Genomic DNA, 22752 nt, shown 5'->3' on the forward strand with positions numbered 1-22752 from the left:
TTATCTAGAATGTGCAATTTTCAGCCTGTGGATGTTGATTTTCATATTGTGCTAAACTGAAGGACATCAAACAGATGCCTATGAATGAACCTAGACTTAAACATCAATGAGCACAGAGTTACAGATTCGGGAGGAAGTAAAGGAATGGTTTAGGTGGAGTTGGCCTTTACATTGCCTAAAGCAAATATGCATAACTGAGGATTGTTTGAGCAACTAAGTGAGGCAGCCCTTTGTCTTACTGAACTTTTTTTTTTTTTTTTTAAACATTCTCTTTTATGTTTGCACAACTCCCATTCTGCATCCCAAGACTTCTCGTGAAAGAGTAAAATATTAAAGCCTCTGTGGATGTGCAGCGCTGCAGTGAATAAATGACGGGGAAAGAGCATTTTGAAATATAATTATTAATGAACTGCCAGGAGCAACATGACATATTTATTTTATTTCACCTTCAGAATAAAATCCAGTACCTGCATTGACAGAATGCTTCTTGACAAAAGCTGAGCGATGGATTGGATGTGATGAAAACCACTCCAATTATAAATCAACACAATTGGCAATAGTTTAGTTGCTCGCCAAATACATGTTTTTAGAGCATGTGGAAAGTTTTTACTGGAGAGTTTTTATCTTTTGCTGTGTAATTGGACTATAAATCAAATGTGTGGTCTTTGATCTCATTGAAGTTTGAGCCGGCGCTTTGAATGCAGCACCCCTATGGGGACGTTATTTACTGAGCGTTTGAACATCGATGCATTATTTGTGAAGCTGATATAATGATGCCGGTACTCTCTTGGTGCCTCTGTTGGATAAGCAATGAACCATAACCCATTACCAGTATTAATCCAGGGATTAAAAGGAAAAGTCAGCAAACTGTGACTTTGTACGACTGACAAACTGCACCACAGCTGAAACTGTTCAGCTGCGATACATTCATGAAGACTGGCTTTGCCAAAATCCTGTATACACTCTCTAATCCCCTCAACAAAGAATATTTAGGACACGAGAGGATATACTAAGATTCCACATTAGGCACATTCTCCACAGTTGCTATGATGTTTATGCATAAAACCCCTCTGGCAACAAGAGCTGACCAACTTGAAAATATTAATATATCTGTGCACAAATATTTAAAGTACAAAGTCTACAAGTTGCCCGGTTGTGTACAATCCTCCACATCAATAAAGACGTGCACCACTGTTGCAATAGATGATCACACAGCAGTTTGAATTATTTATTTCAGCATCATAAAGGCAAGAAAACGAGGGAAGGATTCAGACCGTGGTGACTCATAATCGCGGCCCTCAAGGCTTCTCTGCGACTAAACAAGCAGTCTTAAATAGATAACCTAGATAGCGCACTGCATCCCTTCATCTGTCACACTCAAACACACACCATACACGATCATGCGAGGTAACACAGCAGACAGAGTGGCTACACTGGCTTCTCTGTGCCGTTAACTAACAGAGCCAGACATGCATGGCCGATGTCAGATGGGAAACATTAAAATAACATGGGACCTTAGGGGACCAGGAAAGAGGATTGGAGCCATCCTGCTTCCCTTCGCTAACGGTCCCTCGACACTGGTGAAAGGAACACGTGTATGTGTCCCCTCACTGACCTCTGTACGCTGCAGCTAATCACATTGTATGTGGCTATATAATTACCTTCCTCATTAGTCAAAACCCCAGGGTTATCTTTATTAACTGTCACACAGGCCATTTTGGAGACTGGGCACATGTCGTTGTTGTGTCTGTGTTTAATTAATTGCACTTTGAATGGGGGCCATCCAAGGAAGTTCATTGCTTGTGAACATCTGTCACCGAACAGCCGCATGGGATATCTAATATGAGGTCATTTGCGGTATCCAGTATTGTTTTTGACATTATAGAAGTCACAACAACATCAGTTGTTTGTTACAGTGAGGGGGTCGGGGGTGGGGGTGGGGGGTTGTGGATGACTTAGCTGGGATCACAGTGCTCTCTGTTTACATGCTTGTGCAATGCTCAAGAATGAAGCAGAAAAAAACAAACATGGAACATTAAATTAAACATTCAGCCTATGAGTGGTTGCACGTGTTTCTATGTGCACAGGAAATTTGTTTGCATGCATGCTAGCAATGCATTTGGTCATTTGAATTATTATGATGTGCACTTGCCAGAAAAAGTAGAAACCTCTGTACACTGTCATCTAATAAATGCCCCATTTGTAAAACTACTTCTCTACAGTGAAAACGGTTTGTCAATTCTGTTTCATTTCTCAAGCCAATGTGCAGATAACTAACTGTTTCCACCTTTGCTTATCTCAGCCATCTGTGACGGTAAACAAAACGTCTTTGAACTGTTGGTTGGATAAAACTCAGGCTTTGGGAAACTGTGATTGACGGTCATTTCTGACGCTCACTAGGCCCCCGACCTCAGGGTTGTCGGTTTGACTCCCACCTGTCATGTATCTATATGTGGAGCTTTAACAGTGCTGAAAGAGGGCCCATAAAACTTAATGCTCACATGCACATTCCTCACATATTGTAGGTATACACCCTCTCCACAGAGACATGTGCCACAGCTTAAACACCTTATGGGTGTGTTCAGATCAAAAGTCGCAACAGTTTTTTTTCTTTCTCTTTCTCTCTCTCTCTTTCTCTCTGCCAGATCAATGTTTATCTTACTTATTAATTTGTACATTTTATACATTAAACATTTGCTCTACAACATGACCTTTGCTCTTGGACTCAACAATACTATAATATATACTGTATGAATTTTAGTGATTTTATTTCATAACAAGCAGTAAATAAAGAGGCTGTGTTCATGTGTTCCTGTCTTTTGGAATAAAATGTCAATAGATCTACTGGCAAAATGTCAAATACCAGGAGGTTTATATCAAGGCACTGCAACAGTTTAATGCTATCTGCAAAACACATTCATTTAGACAATAACCTCTCTTTACTCTTTTTGTTTGTCAAAGTATTTCAAATATTGCTAAATCATGACTGAAATCTCTCTCCAACTGAATCCCACCGATGTTGAACCAGTGAGACGAGCCTTGATGACACAATAATAATTAGAAAAATATAATAATACAAAAATCCCTCATGAAATAACAAAACTGTGATCTCACAGCTCATAACAAGAAACAGATTGAGAAAGTTTTATGGCTTTTCAATCCTGATAACGAGCTACGTGAGGTCACCAGTTTCCTTATAAACAAACAATGTATCTTGTTAAATCTTCCTCTATCTTTGACATTTCTCCTGCAACTACATGTATGAGTGCTGGATGATTTTGCTGGATGTTTTTTGTGCATTGTTTGAAGTCGTCCACTTTTTTTCCTCCGGTTGTGTTTTGTTTTTTCATTTGAAGGGTTTCCTCCAGAGGCAGTTGGGTCACTCAGGATCAGCGGGGTGTCGACCCTCACACAAGCGAAGGTAGGGATGTGTACTCTGGCTGACGCCTCTGGGACTATAACAGAACAGGCATATCAACTAGCGTGAGCACCACTCTCTTGGAAATACGACTGATCTTGGAGAATTGGAGCACGTGAACTCAAGTTCACGTCCAAAACTGGTCAAGCCGGTCTGATTCTTCTGCCATGTGCTGCCTCACGGTATTACACTCAAACACCTCAAAGTTCGGACATCTGTATTAATGCAGCTGTGCAGCATTGATGGAGAGCAGATGGTGTGTTTGTGTGTACCAGCTCCAGTTAATTGAACGCCCTGCTGGGCCTGAGGCTGTAGGTGTTGGTTTACCACTGCTATCGATCCCAGGTCTGTTTCTTTATCAAACCAAAGACCTGCCTGCTATACTGCCTCCTACAGCAGCAGCATCCACTCATACTTACACATACTTACACAGCAATTCCTGTACAATACCTGCTGCAGAAATAAATAAATAAATAAAGGAAATTAGGTGCAAACATGAACAGGATGAGGAAGAAATAAAACAGACAGAACAAGAAAGCATCCACAGTGGATGTAGCCTTTTGAGCCATTAAACTAAAGCCATTAAATCAATTTCCTCTAATCTGGACAGCGCCATCCCAGAGCAGGAAATGCCAGGCAGTGAGCTTCTCGAGGGAAAACCAGCCTTTGTGCCTGCACACTGAGCATAATGTGAATTTCTGATTTAATAAAATGCCTGCTCGTTCTCTCTTTCTATCTCTCTTTTTCTTTACCACACACTTCTCAGTACATGACTCTAAAGCAAATTACACACCTCATTACAAGGATAAGGTGTGCCTGATTAATACAGTAACCAGATTAATATATTACTGACAAGCCTGACAGGTAGGGGAATTGGCGACATGATTTTTGCAACTTATATTATGCTAATGTATGTAGTGTTTTAATGCGAACAAGGCGTTGATGTGCGCTGAATAGTAAGACAAATGTTTGGATATTAACCCAGCAACATTATTCAGCTCAAGTTATGTGCAGGTTTTTATACCAGCGTGGAAAATTTCTTCTTCTTCTACATTGTTATGAAACATTTAACAAAGACGGGAAGAGCAGATGTAGAGCTTCAATTTAAAACGTTCTGACTCGCCACATGGGAGGAATGTTATGTTTGATGAAACACCAGTCTAAGATGCCAGGGAGTAGAGAAACAACAGGAGAGCTTTATGCTAGTTTAGACATTACCGCTTTGCTTGGAGTCAAGGAAACTGGCAGCGAATCCGGAGCCTGTTTGATACTGAGCCATTGTTTTTGATGTGATTGGAGTGGCTGGGGCAGCATATGGTGGTGAGACAAAGAGGAAAAAGATGCTATAAAGTGAAAGCATTACAGTCTTTTTGTCACAATGTGACAGGGGATCTTTATTAATTAATCCAACCTGGATTTATGTGAAAAAGGCAAGGTTTTTTTTTCCTCCCAAAACCTGGTGTTAATTTCAGAGGTGGTGCACAGTGGTGTCTGTTTCTCCCTGAGGGAAGAAGACATATTTCACTCATTTTTTTGCTGAGATTCCTCTGAAATGCAATCCCATAACCTGTATATCACGTACCCTCCTGACAATGTCTGAGTTTCTTCACTGCTGTTTTATAATTCTTTTGTTATACTGTTCCCTCGCCATGCAAAAGCATCATTGTGCAGCTATTTGGGCAGGAGGATAATGGCTCGTGTCATTCAATCTCCTCTCAGGATAACTGAGTACACTGGGTGGCTTGTGATGCCTTTTGTGTGTGAGGAAAACACCTCTATACTGTGCCAGTCCATTAGGTGACAGCGGAAGAGTGTGAGGAGAACATAACCAAAGTAACACTTAATCAGTTTGTGACAATGCTCTACTGTGAAATGTCAGAATAAATGTCTCAGACAAGTTTGTCTTTTCTTTTTATCAGTGTGTGTGTGTGTGTGTGTGTGTGTGTGTGTATCCATGTTCATTTTTGAGTGCTTGCATTTCTGCAGTGGAAGCTCTCTGACATCGTCTCACACCTCTGTAATTACTACAAACTTGTGTTAAACTCTCTGCTTCATATTATGTCACTGTATCTGTAATTAAAGAATAGTATTAAATCAACTGCAGAGGCAGCGCTACACAGCTCAATCTCTTCCCTGTGCGTTATCCTTTCAGTTCCCTTGTTGCCGCAGTAACACGTGTTCAAACCACAACTTCCTGACAGAGCCGCGGGCCGATTGGCTGAAAGTAGTACATACCCCTGACACACCCACTCTCTGAAACGCTTACTGAGGCTCCTGGCACCAGTTCCTGGCCTTTCTGACTGGGCAATTACAGTTTGCATCTCTGTAATGTGACTGCACACCCACCCACCCACCCATACACACACGCATACATGCATGCAAACATTCCTGCAGAGACATTAAGAAAAACACACACATACCAACACACTAGTGCTAGAGTCAGCGCATTAGCCAACGTCAGACTTGGACTGAGAACTGCAGAGGACAGCTGCCAAGAGTGAGTGGCTGTGTCAAAACACACTGGTCACACCTACACACTGTTTTTATGCCACTGCTACTTCATTGATAAGCTCTTAGCTAAGTACTTCATGAGGTGAGATGAGGTGACAGCCGCCCTATGTTGTACAGCTCCTCTAGAAATACAGAGCAAATTTTAGATTCAGTTAGAGTTCATTCCTTTGGGTCAAAGAAGTTTTTTCATTTTCTCTGTGGCTTTTCCAAGAGCCCGCCCGTTAAACCACACACTTATCCCATAGTGGGAAATTCATCTCAGACCACCTATAAGAGCTTTCCATCTACACACCGCATAGCCACTGATGTATGACTGTGGACATAAGATTGAATGACAGTCAAAAGCCTGTGGACAGAGAAAGAGGGGGAAGAAAGCAAAATAAATATTTTCTAATGATCTGCTAAAATTAGAAATCTAGCCGTGCGGTTTGGGGATGTGATCCAGCCCGTTCTGCTTAGCTGGCTTTTATAAGGGCCGGAATTAAATTATGGAAATGTAAAACTGCAGTGTTACATGATGAATAAACACAAGGCTGTAACAGCACATGGCTCACATAGGGGGAATTCCAGCTAAGCCCTTCTCACCGACGACCCTAAAGCACTGAAAAATATAAAGCTTAAAGAGTAAAACCCAAGAAAAATGATTGAACCGTACATAAAATAAATCATCCTGCCTGAAGAAATTCATAGTCAAACTAATAAAAAGGTATTAAATGTATTTCTAGGCAGTGAGAGCCTTTGCTATAATATTCTCACTCCCTATGGTAAGGAATATAATAGCCAGAGAAGCTGCTAATGGCCCAGGTTGTTTGTTGTCTTTGTGCGTTAGAGTTACTTGATATAGGTTAAAGTTTAAGGCTATAATGCACTGAGCAGAGCTCCAGGTCCTGCTGCCAGGTAATGACCCTCATCTTTCCAAGCAGGAGCCGCTTCAGAAGGGGGGAGAGCAGAGGGGGAGCTGAGGGGGAGCAGTATAGGTGGCAGTACAGTGGAAAGCAGCACTATGGGTAACACGGTGGCAGGGCCATCATTGATTACGGCAATTAACAGAGAGGAAACGTGTCTCATTCCTTCTGCTGGGCTGCAGAGGAGAAATGAAGGAGAGAGGAGAGCAGGGAAAAAAAAAAAAAAGAGAGGGCAGATGTGACGGGAAAACATAAAAAGGCAAATGAAAAAAGAGGACGGGAGAAGGTGAGAAGGAGGGATGGTGGTTAAAAGAAGATGGGGGCAGGAGAGGCGAGTTGAGAGAACTACAGATGAAATTAACAACACGGCTAAGAGTTTACAGCCACGATATCAGCTCTGTGAAGTCATTAGTGTTTGCTTCTTAGCTAAATGCAACATCGACATGCTAACATTCTGATGTTTAGCAGTAAAGAATATAATCTTAGCTTGGCAAGTTAGCAGGTGAATATTAGCAAATTAGCACCAAATCATACTAACTTCAACAAATTAACATGTTGACAGTAATGAAAAGTTAAGGGATCACCACATCCAATGGTTATTCACATAATAAAAAATCCAAAAATGTCCAACTGCTGGCGTCGCTAGAGGAAAACGTGGTTACCAAAATCATTCGGCTACATTGTCTGGGAACCATGAATATTTTTACAAAATCAGGAGATTATCTGGGGATCATGAATGTCTGTACAGAATGTTATGGCGATCCATCCAGTAGTTGTTGAAATATTTCAGTTTGGACCAGAGTGGTGGACAGAGATTTCCATCCCTAGAGCCACGCTTCTCTCATGCTAACAAATGATATCACATAGCTGTTAGTCGCAGAGTCGAAGCTCAGATGTTAACATTCAGAGGGCAGCAGCAGTGCGACAAAGATCAAGATCCGAGCCTAAACTCTGTCGGACTTAGCTAAATAAACCATGTTTAAGTAACAGCACTTGAATCACGCTCCTGTAAATGCACAATTTACAGGCATCAAGAACTTTAGATTTCATATTACCGCGCCATCATTAAACGTACATGCAGCTTAGTGCCAGGAATGATCTTTTGGAGTGCAATGTCACAGACTGATATAAATTTAACAAGTCACAAGGCCACTTATCCAATTTTTTTTTTTTTTCTTTATAGTTTCCAGACCTTGTTTTATTTCTATAAGTCACAAGCTGCCAAGGCTGCTCTGAGACTAGGAATAAAGAAGAAAGGAGGAACAGAGGAAGAGGGACGGTGTGGAGAGAGGAGAGGCAGCGGGAAGAGCCAAAGCCCAGCGGCTCACTGCATAAAACTGGTCTCTTGGGTAGTGTGTGTGAATGTGTGTGAGTGTGAGTGTGAGTGTGTGTGTGCATAATAGTGGTAATTATCTGATCAAACAGATAAGACAGTGGTCCAGGCTGATACTGTGGGTGGGCTATAATAATCCACACCATTAGGTATTTGGTTTATATGTGGCTTGTATGAATGTGTTGTGCATGTGCAGAGTTGGTGTGTGAAATGTGCTGTTAAGTTCTAACAGCACTGTTGGATATGACAGCCACCACAGAACGCTAATCAGTCTTCAACTATGAAGACTGAACTGACTCAACAATGAAGACTGAACGCTAATCAGTCTTCAACTATGATTCTGTTTTAACTCCACGTGTTACAGAAAAACAATTTCTTCAGGGGAAATCTGGGGGGAAAAATGCAATGGAGTTTTTTGCTGCAGATGGAAACAGACTTTTCAAATAAACCGTCTGGTTCTTCTGTAAACTAAGTATTTATGTCCTGCTGCCTCTCACTGTTACAAACCTCCACCCCACCAGAAAGGCCCAAAAACAGAGAATAAAAAGAGCAGAGTTGTCATGGTCACTATGTCCCCTGCTTGAGTCCGGACAGGGTCCTTTGTTTCATGCCGTCTCTCCAACTATCCTAACAGCTGATGATGACACTACACATGGAAAATGTACCTTAAAATGTAGCTTATCCCTTTAGTTTTCCTCTAAGTAGATTTTAAGTTGGAAAATCATCTTGTTCCACTCATTTTATACACATTTCCTCAAGCTCTGCAGGACTGAGCATCGTTTGGTTGCGCAGCATGACCCAAATGCAACACAATACAAATGCAATCTTGTGCAGGGAAATGGCAGGGGCATGTTATTATGCTTGATTAATTGTGTTTTCATGTTTTATTTTGCCAAACCTTCATAAATTTGCTAAATAATTCCAGTTTTTAGAGTTGGCCCTAGAAAGCACTGTTTATTCTCTATTAATTTTATCCACTGAAATCTGGGATCAATAACCACACAGTCACCATCTCTTGCATTGTTACACCTCCACAGTGCAGAAATAAATACACGTCCAAGCGTGAAATCCAAGTTTACACGTGAATATACCCGTTATGTCAGGACGTAGGCCTGCCACCCAAACCAGGCCCCAGCTGCTAGTTAAAGAAACCAGGCTCTAACTTATATAACCGGCCAGGCTGGGAGTAAAGTTCTACCTCCCACTGTATCCCACTGTGCAGGATAAAAGTCCTCTCAACATGTTTCTGTCCCAAAGCTGCCACATCCCACATCCTTCTGATGACATTTACGAGCTGACTGATGGGACAGTGGCCAGGTGGCCGTTTGTGTTCATATGTGGTCGTTTGATTAGCAAAGACCCGCCCTGTACAGGCTCTGATGTCATCAATGGTGGCCAGGACCAGATGAAATACTGTATATGCAAGGTCAAAAAAATACAAGTTGACAAGTCTGAATAAATCTTGGTCTAATAGAAGGAGAAAGAACTGCAATGATTTGGCAGCAGAACAAGGATTTCTTTATGCTGTTATTCCAAATGTTTTTAAACACACAATATTTGTTCCTGAATATGCAGATGCCATTTTGGGATAAAATACAGTGTTTGAATATTTACATTCTGTCACATTTGAAGTCCTGGGGGGACTGTAAATTGTAGAAGGAACACACACACACAAGCACTACTAAAAACATTTGCACATAAGCACATTTAACAGGCTGCAAAAATACAAAATACACACACACACACACACACAATACACACAGGCACTTTTCTGGGTGCTCTCCGAGTCTGTTGCTCCTAATAAGAAGGCGCTGTTGCTGAACAGCATCAGTGTCTCTGCTTGTGAAGCAAGCGAGATGACGGCAGGCATGTGAGGAGGAGCGAGACGAGCCAAAAGATAAGCAGGGAGAGGATGTGGACGAGTTATTACAATTGACACCGCCACAGCAGGAGAGCAAGCGAGACAGATCATGAGAGAGAGAGAGAGAGAGAGAGAGAGCGAGGGGGAGGCTTAATTGTTCTAGTTCATTATCTGATGTCAATGCGCTCAAAGAGTGAAATTTCTGATGACAGCCTGGGCCTCTGACCTCAAAGGGATTTTGTATGGAAAAGCAAAACAAAACAAACAATTATTACTGCACGATAAATTATCAGCGAGGATTCTGGCAGGCTGCAAATCCTCACATAGTGCAGAGCATATGCTGATGCAAAACAACACAAAGCCTCCTCGGTTTTACTGATACATGCAGGCAGGAAACTGCAGCAGAGAGGAGACACGCTGTAATCTGCTTGCAATTATGGCAGACAAATTGTTGTCCAATTAGTGGCAGAGACCAGTATGCTTGCACCTCAGGCATGTTGAGGTGCAACGCAACGACGTGCTATGCACTCACAATGTAGCATATTTTTCTGATTTTCAACCAACGACATGAAAAGACCAAAACCAACAAACCTGATACATCTTATTCTGTGCCACAGAGCTCCTTTGTTGACGGAAATCTACTAAAAACACATCAGGCAGCCACATGCATCTTCATTACTATGAAAACAAGCACCATCCTGTTGCTGGAAATACTCACAAGAACCTAATGTGTATTAATCCACGGCTAAAAATAGTCCCCAACAAATGCTTCTTCAATAGCAACCAATGGGCTTAGGGTGAGTGCTTCAGACAGGATATGGAATTTGGTGAGTGGACTGTTTGATTGTTGGTTTTGGTCTTTCCATAAGATTTCATTGACAATAAATAATATAGAATAACAGTGGCATTATCCTTGAATGCTGGAGGAAATAGTGCAAAACTCCTGCATGATGCTGCCTCTGCCCAGATTCCAGCAGCAGTGCAGAGAGCAGCCAGCGAGCACATAAAATATGGGACCTTCAGCCTGGCTACACACGATGCCTCAGAGAGGAGAGATGCGGCTAACATAACAGCTCATTAATGTTAACCAGGTCTGGGAATAGAAGGCAAAAAAGACCCAAAAAAAGCATATGAACGTAGGGGGGAGCTGACATCCTCAAATACAAATCAAAATGCCACAGGAGAAATGAATGAGTCTGGTCTTCAACCACCACAAAATAGGGCCTCACTTGTGTTTGACAGCTGGAAAATAACCACACTCACTCAAAAACATCAGCAGCAGCCATGAAGTGTGGTGGTCAGCTGCGAGGTCAGCACTGTATATTTTCTGTGCTAATGTATGCGATCTCTCGTTAAGCTTAAACATTGCTCACTTCAGTCACTGTGAGCATGCGGGCCGGCCACACAGAACACACTCTATCCCTGCCCAGACTCACTCTTGTTTGCCAGGAAACCATTCCCTCTGAGCCACTAGCAAATAGCCCCTGAGCGCTGGGGGAGCCGGTGATCAATGAGCTGTGGACAGGATGGCATCAGACAGCTAGTTAGCTCAGCTGATAATTCTCTGACGGAGACCAGCAAAGACGCATTCAGGCTGACCAAGCCAAGATCCTCTCTGTGTGTGTCTGAATCTCTCTCTCTGTGGTTGTTACAGGCCTGGAGGAGTCATGCTTCAAACACACAGCCACTGAGCCACTGCTGTCGGCCATGAGCCCCCCTGCCTGCCTGTGTTTACGTGGTTTCTCAGGAGTGCGTGCCCGCCAACCCCTGTGAGTGTGAGCTTGAGCCTTTGTGTTTTTGTTAATTTTGGCAGGGCTTTACACTGTATTTTTTAGCTATTTGTGTGTGTCTGTGTGTGTGTGTGTGTGTGTGTGTGTGTGTGTGTGTGTGTGTCTGTGTATGTGACATGTGTTACCTAAATTTTTGTTTAATATGAATGACATAAAACAATCAGAGTGGCAGTTCCCAAACTTAAAGGCCTGTCACTCCCTTAAAATGAGTTATGAGGGGTTATGACCTTTATGGCGACTGGACCGCTCAACCAAAGTGTGATTTTTCCTTCTCAAGATTGTTTCCTTTGAAGGACTTTTAAAAGCATGTGAAAGTGTCCAGTATTTCACAAAAAAAAAAAAAAAAACAGAGAGAAGTCACAAGTAGTAATGTTTATCTTATATTATCTAATCATCTGGTGACCTCTCACAGGTTGGAAATTCACCAAATCACTGAAACAGTTCGAGTCATTTATCAAGCAAAAATTCTTTGCTTTTTGGAGTGCTGATTGGACATAACAAGCAGATGTCATGTTGGGCTCAAATTGATATTTTATAATATTTATTTTTAAACAACAATAATAGCATTCATAGAGCTTTCATATTTTTAAGGCAATTATCCATTATTATTGATTTAACACTGACATTATTCTAGTCACAAAAACATCAGAGAGTAGAGTTTAAGTTAATTGAAATGATTATTTCCTATGTGAATGCTTATTCTTACCAATATCTGAGGGAGTGTGTATAATAGCCAGTGACTTGGTGGCTTCTGCTTGCTGTTACTGTGCAAACCTTCACAGGCATGTGTGTGTTTTGCACAGTCATGTGAAAAAGAAGAAGTGGCAGTAACACCGTGTGCTGTCCTCTCAACACTTCTGTGGTGAGTGAGCGTGACAAGGGAAGAAAGTGAGTGCTGATGCCAATAACCCTGCAATGACTTTGCTCCAAAGAAAATTACTGGCCAACTCTTAAAAACATAGGCAGTATCTATAGTCACCTGCAGAAATACATAGTGAGAAAAGTCAAGTCTCATCTAGCAAATAAACAGCATCTCTGACAGAGGTGAGCTGGCTGAGGTAAATTGGAAGAATGCTCGCCTGTTCCCATGATGCCTCAGGCAGACAGATTTTACCTTGAACGGAGCTTACCTGTCATACTTTTCCAAAAAAAACTGATTCCACTGAACCCAGCCTCGTGGTAATTAAAGTCAAGTCTGTGTGTGTGTTTGTGTGAGCGTGAGATGTGCTGACTGGGCAAATCAGTCATCACTAATGTTCTTGGATTAAAAAGACAGAGCAGGTGCACCGTGTGGCCGGTTTCGGAGAAAAGCTCCAATCCAGGCATTACTGATTTGTGTTAACAGTACCCCTGAAGAAATGTTTACTGCTTCTGAAGTCAGTGTGGAATATTCCCTTTCCATTCAGGAAGCTTAGGCCTTTACTACAGTAATAAGGAAACAAATAACCTGAGGTCAGGAGAGTCCATGGTGTGTATATGTACACTTGCATTAAGCCACCTGTGGACAGTTAATAGAAAAGTACACAAGTGAATGGAATATATAATGGACTCTGGCTATACTGCACTGCAATCCTTTCTGCACAGCAGTTCACTGAGTGCACACATCCTCAACAACAGCAGAGATAAACCAAGCACCCTAATGCCCCTCACCAGTAATTGCATGTCTTCTGACTGCAGTTATACCAGTGATTCGCTTTACATTTGTAGGGGTTATTTGGGTAATTTGCTTCATTGTCTGTGACAATGCATCCAGCTTTTTAGCGGATGAGAAAATGGAAAGCACAAAGAGATTAAATGTCATTTCCCTCTAGCAAAGAAGCAGATTCTTTTTTTTTTTTTTTAACCCGAGTGGAAAATATGTTTTTCTACTCTTGTGCTGAGAGCCCCTGGGCTGTGTTTGCAGAAAATTACACAACCAAAACTGGTGGCAGAAATGAATCAGAAAATGATTAGATTTAATTGTTAAAAACCACCAAATATCAAATCACAGTTATTATTATTTTCCTCACTGGAAAATCAATGAGGAAAAAAAAACACTATTAAGCTAAAGAAGCATTTCTGTTGTGTTCCGTAAACTGAAACCACTAAAACACCATGTCAGTAGCAAGCCTAAGACTCTCCCCTGATTTCAGAAACATCACCAACTGGCTCAGTGTCACAGGAATGTGAGTTGACAGACTGTCATAGCAGGAATAATATGAAAATCCACTGAATAATATTCAGTGGGAAGAATAGGTTCCACTACTTTGCATAATGTCAAGACTTTAGACTTGGTTTCGACAGTTACTGACAAAAATCTGAATCAATGAGCACTAACGTAGAAGTCACTGGAATGTGATGAGAAACAGGACAAACGGGAGGAGGGATTAGTTTTACTTGGGCTACTGTGTGGCAGATTAATTCAATGGGTTGGACTCTGCGCGTCTACAATGCTGCCAAGATTAACTTTACTTCCTTCTCATGTGTGTCAAAACAGAGGAAGAGTGAAATGTTTTGGGGATGAGTTGTTTAAGAGTGGCAAATTATTTTAGCCACAATCAAAACAATGTCATCCAAGTTCACGGGAGTTATTGTGTGTCGCTCATTTATAAGCATCGGCCTCCGATTGTATTGTTTTATCATAAAACTCATTAACATTGAGAGCATCACTAAACACATAGGTTAGTCAAACCTAAAGATAAAGCTAAGGCAACCTCTCTGAATATGTAACTTCTTCCTTATAAGAAGTTCCTTCCTTCATTCCATATAACTAAAAACAATAATAAAATCCAAGTTGCAATAAACTGGAATTTCCTGTTAAGATTGACCACAGCTCTGCACGTTACTGCATGCTTTCTAACCCAGGTAGAAAAGAAGACTGAGTAGACCAGATGCTCTTTCTCTGCAGCACCTGTAGAGGGAGGAGAACATCAAATCACGATATCAAGCAACAAGACACAGGAGGCTTTTGTTAGTGTAACTCAGACACAACAAAGGCAGATTGTCTTATTTTTAGTTCAGTTATTTCTCTTCTTTGTTCAAACAGAAATCATTTTCAATAAGAGGTGCTCTGTTCCAACAGAGACCACTGACAGACAGATTATACATCACTTTATTTTTCCAATTTCACTGCTGCTGTTGACATGACTGACTCTCAGCCTCTTACTTTACTGCATGTGTGCAATTAAACATACCATATATATTCATATACACATGGCAGCATATAACATGCACCCACTAAAAAGTACATGTGTGTATGTGTGTGTGTGTGTACTGCAGCAGCTATGTCAGCAGCGGTCCTAGAGCACCAGGTGATATTTATGAGGTGTTAAGAATGCTTGCCTGTAGCCCAGTGATGGGAGACTGATCCCACCTCCTCGCCTGCCTGTGCCCCTGCCTAACACCCCGCCTGGCTCCTACTTAACGACACACACAGGCACTAAACGGCACACGTTCACATGAATACACGGCTGCACACCCCCTGCACACACACATACACGCACAACAACCCCTGAACTTTTAAGTGTGAGTCTAACATCTGCACCACCCCCATACCCTGCACTGAAAGACTCACTTCCTGGGGATAAACACACCTTCTAAAATATCTCCGCTGCTCAATTCCACTGACTCCAACAATTTTCTTTCAATTTTCCCCACTGAAGAAAGCTCTCCTCCTCCTATGGAGAAATCACACATGTTGTGGTCTTCATCTAATCTTGAAAGCACGGAGATAAGTGCGGACCAGTGGCTCGAAAGGTCACTGCTAGAGCCAGTCACAAAGGAGCAAGTTTCACAGCTTTTATAAGCGTCAAAAGTAGAGCTGGGTGGTACAGCCTAAAGCACGGACAATAGTGGTATACATCACAGTATATTTGTTTTTCCTAAATCAACTGCAACCGTTGTTGTCCACATAATTTGCAGATTATCATTTTCTACTCGTCTGACTTTTTAAACCCGAACGTCCGCATGATGGAAGCTAATTTTTAATGAATTATATACATGCAGAACTTCCGTTTGTCCAAAAGAAAATCCAGCTTTAAAATGCATTTATTAAATTTCTGAAGGTGTGGAATATTATGCCTCATTATAAATTGTGTTTATCTGACAGCAACATGGGTTTACAACAGCATCATAACAGATAAAGACCACAGGTGAAAAATGATCAGAGTAGCTTTTACTCCAGTCAAACCAGGTCACTAACCTCTCTGACTTCAGAGAGGTCAAACTCCCTCAGTGCTAATTATTTACAACAGCATTATAACCATCAACAATATATTGACACAGTAATGGTAACTTCATTACAACCTCTGCACAGGAGTGGGACACAACCAAACCTAATGTGTACATTTTGCATTGATCGCTGTGGCAACACACAAGGAAGGGTCGCAACTGAAAATGACACCACCTCATTTCGCATGCAAGAATGAGGGATATTGATATGTAGATTGATGGCAAGACTCGCTCAAGCCTTCAAAGATCTATTATATTAGATTTAGCTCTTGTGGTCACAGCAGCATTTACACAGGCTCAGTTTAGTATCACCTGTGTCTAGTACCGGCATGTAGCACTCAAGCCCGTGACTGACACCAGTCCCCTTTGGTCTGCTGTGAGCTCTCTACCATTAAAGCCTTTCTCACCAAACATCTGTCCAAACAACTCTGGGGGTTATTCCGTCTCACTCTGCCCGAGCAGCTATGCATTATATGCCTCTGCTGCTTCCCTAATGCTGCAGGGACTTAGAGCAGGATTAAACCTCAATTATGCACTTCCCCATTCTCTCCAGCTGTGCGTGGAGAGGAGAGGAGAGGAGAGGAGGTAGAATCTAAATAAAAGTCTAATTCTTTGAATTTGAGCTCCGCATATGGCTCCATCATTTCAACAACATGATTATTTCAATTTCTTGTCTTGCAGATTTCTGCTGAGAAAAACCACTCATTTCACCGGCTTCGTCATCAATAACCATTAAGACCTCACAACACATAATGACACACAAAAAGCCTTTAAAGCCATCATGTTCACTAATATACTGTAGGTGTGAGGCTACATTACACTAATTGAAAGAGTTACTATTACATAATAAAAACAAAAAATCTGAGACAAGGTGTCTAAATGATGAGCACTTGAATGCACTTTTTTTTTTACTTTTCAGGTCTGATGTGCTCATTATAAGAGATAAAAGAATTACTGTCAAAAATTCAAATAGATCACAGGTTCTCATTTTAAAAATGAGCTCCCACCTATCATCCCTCTGACAAATGAAGATGATCACAATCAAAAAAAAACCTACAGTAATCAATCACTCTGTGCACTCTTCTTAATAATGATGCTGTGTTTCATTATGTAACTTCAAGCTACACAAGTCTGCACTGTAATGCAGTGTCAAAGAGTTGTAATGCAAGATTTATTATTTCCTTTTTTTGGCCGAGCTGTAGCAGCTGACATTAATATAACGGCTTTGATCCAGTATTAATCTAGTCACACATTCAGCTACAGTAGAAAGAGTCCAGAACAAACCAGCAGTGTACAAAACATGTCAAAATACATCACTGTCACTCTTATGTTTCAGCACCAATGCTCCATAAAAAAGCATATTTCTAAACTAAAACTTTTTTTTTTGTCCTCTTCTATGGTATTATATTTATTACATTGGACTTATTGCTGCAGTACAAAGATATCTGGTATCTACAAGCCACAGTCCCATCTTATTTGAGACAGTATTTCAAAAAACACATTTCATGGTGAGCTACGGCTGGAGAGACTGATTCGGATGAAATAACATCAGACACAACTAAAATCTCCATTCAAACTTTATATGCTTTACATTATGCTTCATATGCTGTGCCATCTTGTTTATATGCTGCTGCATTGAGCGACTGGTGTCTTTTGGGCATAAGGAGATGTATATAGAATATGGTTTGAGATGTGAGGGGGCAGAGTGAAGTCTGAGGGGATTAACCAGAGAAAATTTGAACAGTACTATTTACATACATTAATATTAACCTTGCAAGTAACACCTTACACATTATATATAATATAACTGAGATACCAAACCGTCAGTCAAACAAAAGAGAGTAAAAGGTTGCCTTCCTGTCTGCATTAGTGAGACACCATCTACATTTAGTTTTATTAATAGAGAGCTGAGACTGAGTTAAGGCTGTATTCACATCTCTAACCACTAAAGAGCAAGTTGTGAATAAAACAAAAAGTTGTGGGGAAAAAAAAAAAGCGCTGCCATATCATCACCTTTCAAGTTGATAAGGCAAACAGCCAGCAAACAGCTAGAGAGCAAGATTAGCCTAACATTAGAGCAACATTAGCTTTAATTTGCTGCCAGATTTCTATACACCTCTCTCTTTCAGCTGTTTTTGGTTTCTACCAACTCAGGAGGGAAATATCTGTCTCTTTAGCTGCTAACTTCTGCACTATGTTCACCAGCTGGCCCCTAAATGCTCCTGCTGTTTGGTGCTTGTCATTTTATACATTGTTATTATAAAAAATATCACTAATAGCAGTCATTTTATCATTCTGTTAAGTCTCCAATAAAGGTTCAAGAAAACAAACAACAACCAAAACTGTAGTGAGCCTGACAGGCAAAACAGAGGGCAAAAAAGACTATAAAGCAACCACGCTACTCACAAAGCTTAAAAAACATTAGGTAAAAACCTGGAATGACCATGATGAGCTCCTTTAATTTAAACTGTGTCAGCTGCTGGACTGTAATCGATGCTGTTTCAAGTGATTTTAGTGAGTAAATCAAACTTTAAAAGTTCCTAAATATAATTTTAGAAAGTGAGGGGATCACGTTTCCCCCATCCCAGGTGGAAATTACACCCCTGTAATGGCAGCTCATCAGTGGGCGTCACTTAAGCTTCTTGCTTATAAACTGCAGAACTGTAATTGTAAGACGTAGGGCTAAAGCAGGAGTAAACACATCAGCATACTGCATATGCAACACAAATACAGAATGAAGACAGAAGAAGTGATAAAGATAATAAATCATTATACAAACAGCAGCATCTCCAAACCAGCCGCTCGCTGCGTCTGTGTTATGTCCGCACACATAACAAGTGTACATGTATCCTACTAAACACATGGGCAGACGGGCAGAAAATAACCTACCAGTCATGTTGTATGAGGTTAATGATTTCCCCAGGCCTCCTGCGTTGTGTGGTCCGCCTCGTCTCCGCCCTGGAAGAAATAAAAAGAGGATTGTTAGGGTGGGTGAGCAGCTGAGACAGAGGGTGGGGGGCAGAGAGAGGAGGGAAGGGAGGGAAATAGCATATAGAAAACAAACAGGGTCATACAGTACAAAGGCCAGCTAGGACACCCACCCATCCTCCCACTGAAATCCCCTCTGCCCTGATTCCTCATGCTTACTTTTCTTCTTCTCTGTTTCTCTGTGTCTCTCATCTGTTGACTTCTTTGCCTTCATCTTTCCTCTCTTTCCTTCAGTCTCTTGTTCTTCTTACTTCGAAGACCTTGTTTTTGTTCCCTCGTTCCTCAACTGTTCATATTTGTCTTATTTCTCTCTGTTTTTCACTTTCCCTCTGTTGCTCTATTCCTCCCTCCTTTTCCTCTCCATCGTTTTCTTCCCTCACTTCTCTCTCCACCCCGTCCTTCTGTGAAAAATCTAACTCTGGCCTCAGGAGCCTCGGCTTGTTTACCTCGCAGACAGACATGAAAGCCAAACATTTATCTATGGGCCTGCGTCACAGTCATGCTATAATTGGTGCAGAAACGCCCTCCTACAGCTAGCATCACTGGTTCTAATGTGAGTATTGGCACTTTGGCAGACTGGCATCAGGTAGATATTAGCATGCATGCTATAGACTTCTGCTACCGCTAAGTTCTGACTTTGATGTGTACTACCTCGCCAACTCAGATAAGAAGCTAGTGCAGCGCTCTTATGCTAAGCTAGCTGCAGCAAGTTTCAGTATAATTGAAGAACATTTTGGTTTCTTTTCCAAGAGTGAGATGAAAAGATCGATATAAATCTCTGGATGAGAATTGGCTGTATTTAGCCTAGCTTAGCATAAAAATTGGAAATGGGTGAGACAGATTGCCTGTATATAAATATGACGATTTGTGGTGTTATATGGAGTTACTGTATGTGAACTACTTCTGGAAGAACAATAGTTTATCCACCACCCAGCGCTGTTTACGGGTGACAGGAATATTTTAGAAACTTTAGTGAGCTTCTTTCTCCAGTGACTGCAGCTTCATATTTAACTCACAGATGAGAATGGTGTAGATATTCTCATCTTCCTCTCAGCAAGAAACAATTCCTTTCAACATCAGAACTGTCTATTTGCCCACAGTACTCACAGCATGGCAGCTGAATTTTCATGTTCTTTTTTTTTGTAAGTCAGAAAAGCAATGTAATGTATGACAAAACCAGAGCTATGGTTCAGTGTAATGAGAGTCAAATGAAGGACAAAGATGTCACCTTGTTGTTGTGCTCCAATACAGCTTTTGACTTTAGTTCCTGTCAGTCAGTTTCTATTAAGCGCAAAATGAAAAGCAGATTGTAGCTGTACCTCACACAACACTTCTTTTCTCTGGTGAGGTCTATTACGATAATTACAACTTCATAATGAATATATTAGCCTGACAATCTGTATCTAAGCTTTTACAGGATATTTAGCCCTGCTACAATTCATTACGGTTCGTGTCTCCATAAAAATCCCACATGGACGCTAATGCCCACAAGCATTACTAGACATGCTGGCCTCAACAGACAGCTGCTTGGCACAGAGGAAAAAGAGAGATTTAATGAGACGGTATCCACAAACAGAAAATCTGAAAATCTGTGAAAGTGAGAAAGGGGAAGGAAGGGAAACCACCTAAACTGTAAAGTTTTTTGAGACGGGAGAGGAAAGGGGAAGCTGTTAATGTATTCATGCTCCCACCGGACCGTGTGCATATGTGTTTGTCTGTTTTTCTATATGTGGACATATGATGTGAAATTAGAGAGTGTCTGTGTCTCGTGTTGTATCAGTAAGTTACATATTTTCCTGTCTTGTTATCTCATGCATAAAAATTTGACAAAAATATCCTAACTTTACGTTAACTTACTTTTTCTGTAGCTTTAAGCTGCACACATCCTACCTGCTAAGGAACTCCAAAGGATGCACTTGAAAGTTTTGGGAAAGAAAGTGGATGTTGAATTTTTAGATATTTGATTTGTTGCATTTTCGACAAGTAGAAAATCTTGTCTTGGTATTTTTTTCAGAAATGTTAACTTTAGCTAAACTTTCTAGCTTGTTCTGGAGCTTTCAACTGAGCAAACTCGATCTGCTGAAGACTACCACAGGTTGTGGCTGAAAGCTTTACAAAGAGCTATTAAGTGGAGCTGGATTTTCCATTTATTTCAATTACTAGATTTTTCAAAAACAAAAGAATAAAAAAAAAAAGAAAATCACTTTTTTCAAGTGATAATCCAGAAGATGTCCTACATCATGACACATATTAATACCGTACCATATTGCCTAGTCCTACTGTTTCATTCATGTGTGTATATGTGAAGGAAAAGACAAGGATGGCTGCACTTATCATGCCACATGAGGGGAACTCCCCTCAGCCTGAACATAAAGAATCGATTTTCCTGCAGAAACACTGTGGAGAGGATGTGGATGGTAGGAATGGTGGGTAGGTGGATGAATGGTTTAATGGATGGAGGATCAAAGAAGCACAAGAGCCTCTAAACATGACTAATTTTACTAATAGATAAGGTTGAAGGTCATACACTGAGTTTACACAAAGGATCTCTGGGCTACTCAGTGGATTTGTAGTGAGTCAGTGAAATGGACTGAGTTTGTGCTGTGTTTGACTGTTTGAAATGAAAAGTGCATTGAAAGAATATGGGTCAGATATGCCACAGAGACACTAGATCAACTCACTGAAGACAACATGTTAAGATGGGAGGTCAACTATTTAGCCCCTGTTGACAGTCTGTGACAGAGGCCAACTCACATCTATCCTCCTACACTAGCAGCAGAGGGGAAAACAGAAGCAAAGTGAGGGGGCACTGACAGCAGAGCAGCACTGCATTGGGTCGAGGGCTTCAATGTCTTTGCAAGAAAGTGAGCTTCAAAGTGAAGTCTCTTCATTTTTTTTTTTCAATGCTATCGCCACTGCCAGCGCGGCCTTTTCACCATCCTGCCGCCATGAATAGCACCCTTTGTCACAGTGAAATTCCACTGGCAAGTCTCGAATTAGCTGGAGGGCTCTTCCTCTGCAGGCCTGTGTGGGCAAAAAAGACAGGGCACAAAGGGAGCGGTAGCTCACTGCAAGGGGAGCTAGGCAAACAATAAGGAAACTCAATGCAGAAGCAGTCATACGATGCACTCCTGCTGGGCCTAAAACTAACTAATTATATAATTTGAGTGTTCTGCACTGAGGGGAGGAAAAAAATGTGGGTGAGTGGGAAAGAATTTCTCAGCCCCCATGTTGTGTTAGTTTTCAAGGCAGAAACCTGACAGGTGGTTAACCAGGATTGGATTGTCAAAACCCAATATGAATCCGCCAGTCAGTGCTTACGGTGAATTGTTGGGGAGTGGCTGACCGACAAGAACGTAATTACCACTCTGCCTGTCTATAGCTTAGGATGGGCTGAATGTCTCATTAATGCTGATTAGTAATGTGACTTTAAAGGGGTCCTCCACCGATTTTACAGATAAAGCTCAAATTACTCATGATGGAGTGTATTATTCTGGAGGGAGAACAAAACCCTGGTGATTGCCTTGAGTTGGGCATGAGGCTTTAAATGTTGAACAGAAAACAGCGTGCATGAAGTTCTAATGAAAGATGCAACCAAAATGAATTATGGGAAGTGTAGGACCCAGTATTTTTTAAAATTATTATCACATCTTTTATGGTGTATCTAAGCTGATCCTGCTGCAGTATCAGATCTCATTGTACAGTATATGGAGCTGGGTCTAAACCAATGGCATGAC

The 22752-nt window shown here is 41.2% G+C and overlaps 1 protein-coding gene across 1 annotated transcript in view; it reads right to left on the reverse strand.

The window, feature by feature from the left end:
* thrab (thyroid hormone receptor alpha b) overlaps positions 1 to 22752 on the reverse strand; it is a 138309-nt gene that overhangs the window by 62758 nt on the left and 52799 nt on the right. The window contains exon 3 of the mRNA XM_056366540.1: positions 18917 to 18985. The gene's annotated coding sequence lies outside the window, so the exon portion shown is untranslated. The remainder of the gene's footprint in view (positions 1 to 18916; positions 18986 to 22752) is intronic.

Source organism: Seriola aureovittata, chromosome 21, assembly GCF_021018895.1.
Source record: "Seriola aureovittata isolate HTS-2021-v1 ecotype China chromosome 21, ASM2101889v1, whole genome shotgun sequence".
In the NCBI taxonomy this organism is placed as follows: Eukaryota; Metazoa; Chordata; class Actinopteri; order Carangiformes; family Carangidae; genus Seriola; species Seriola aureovittata.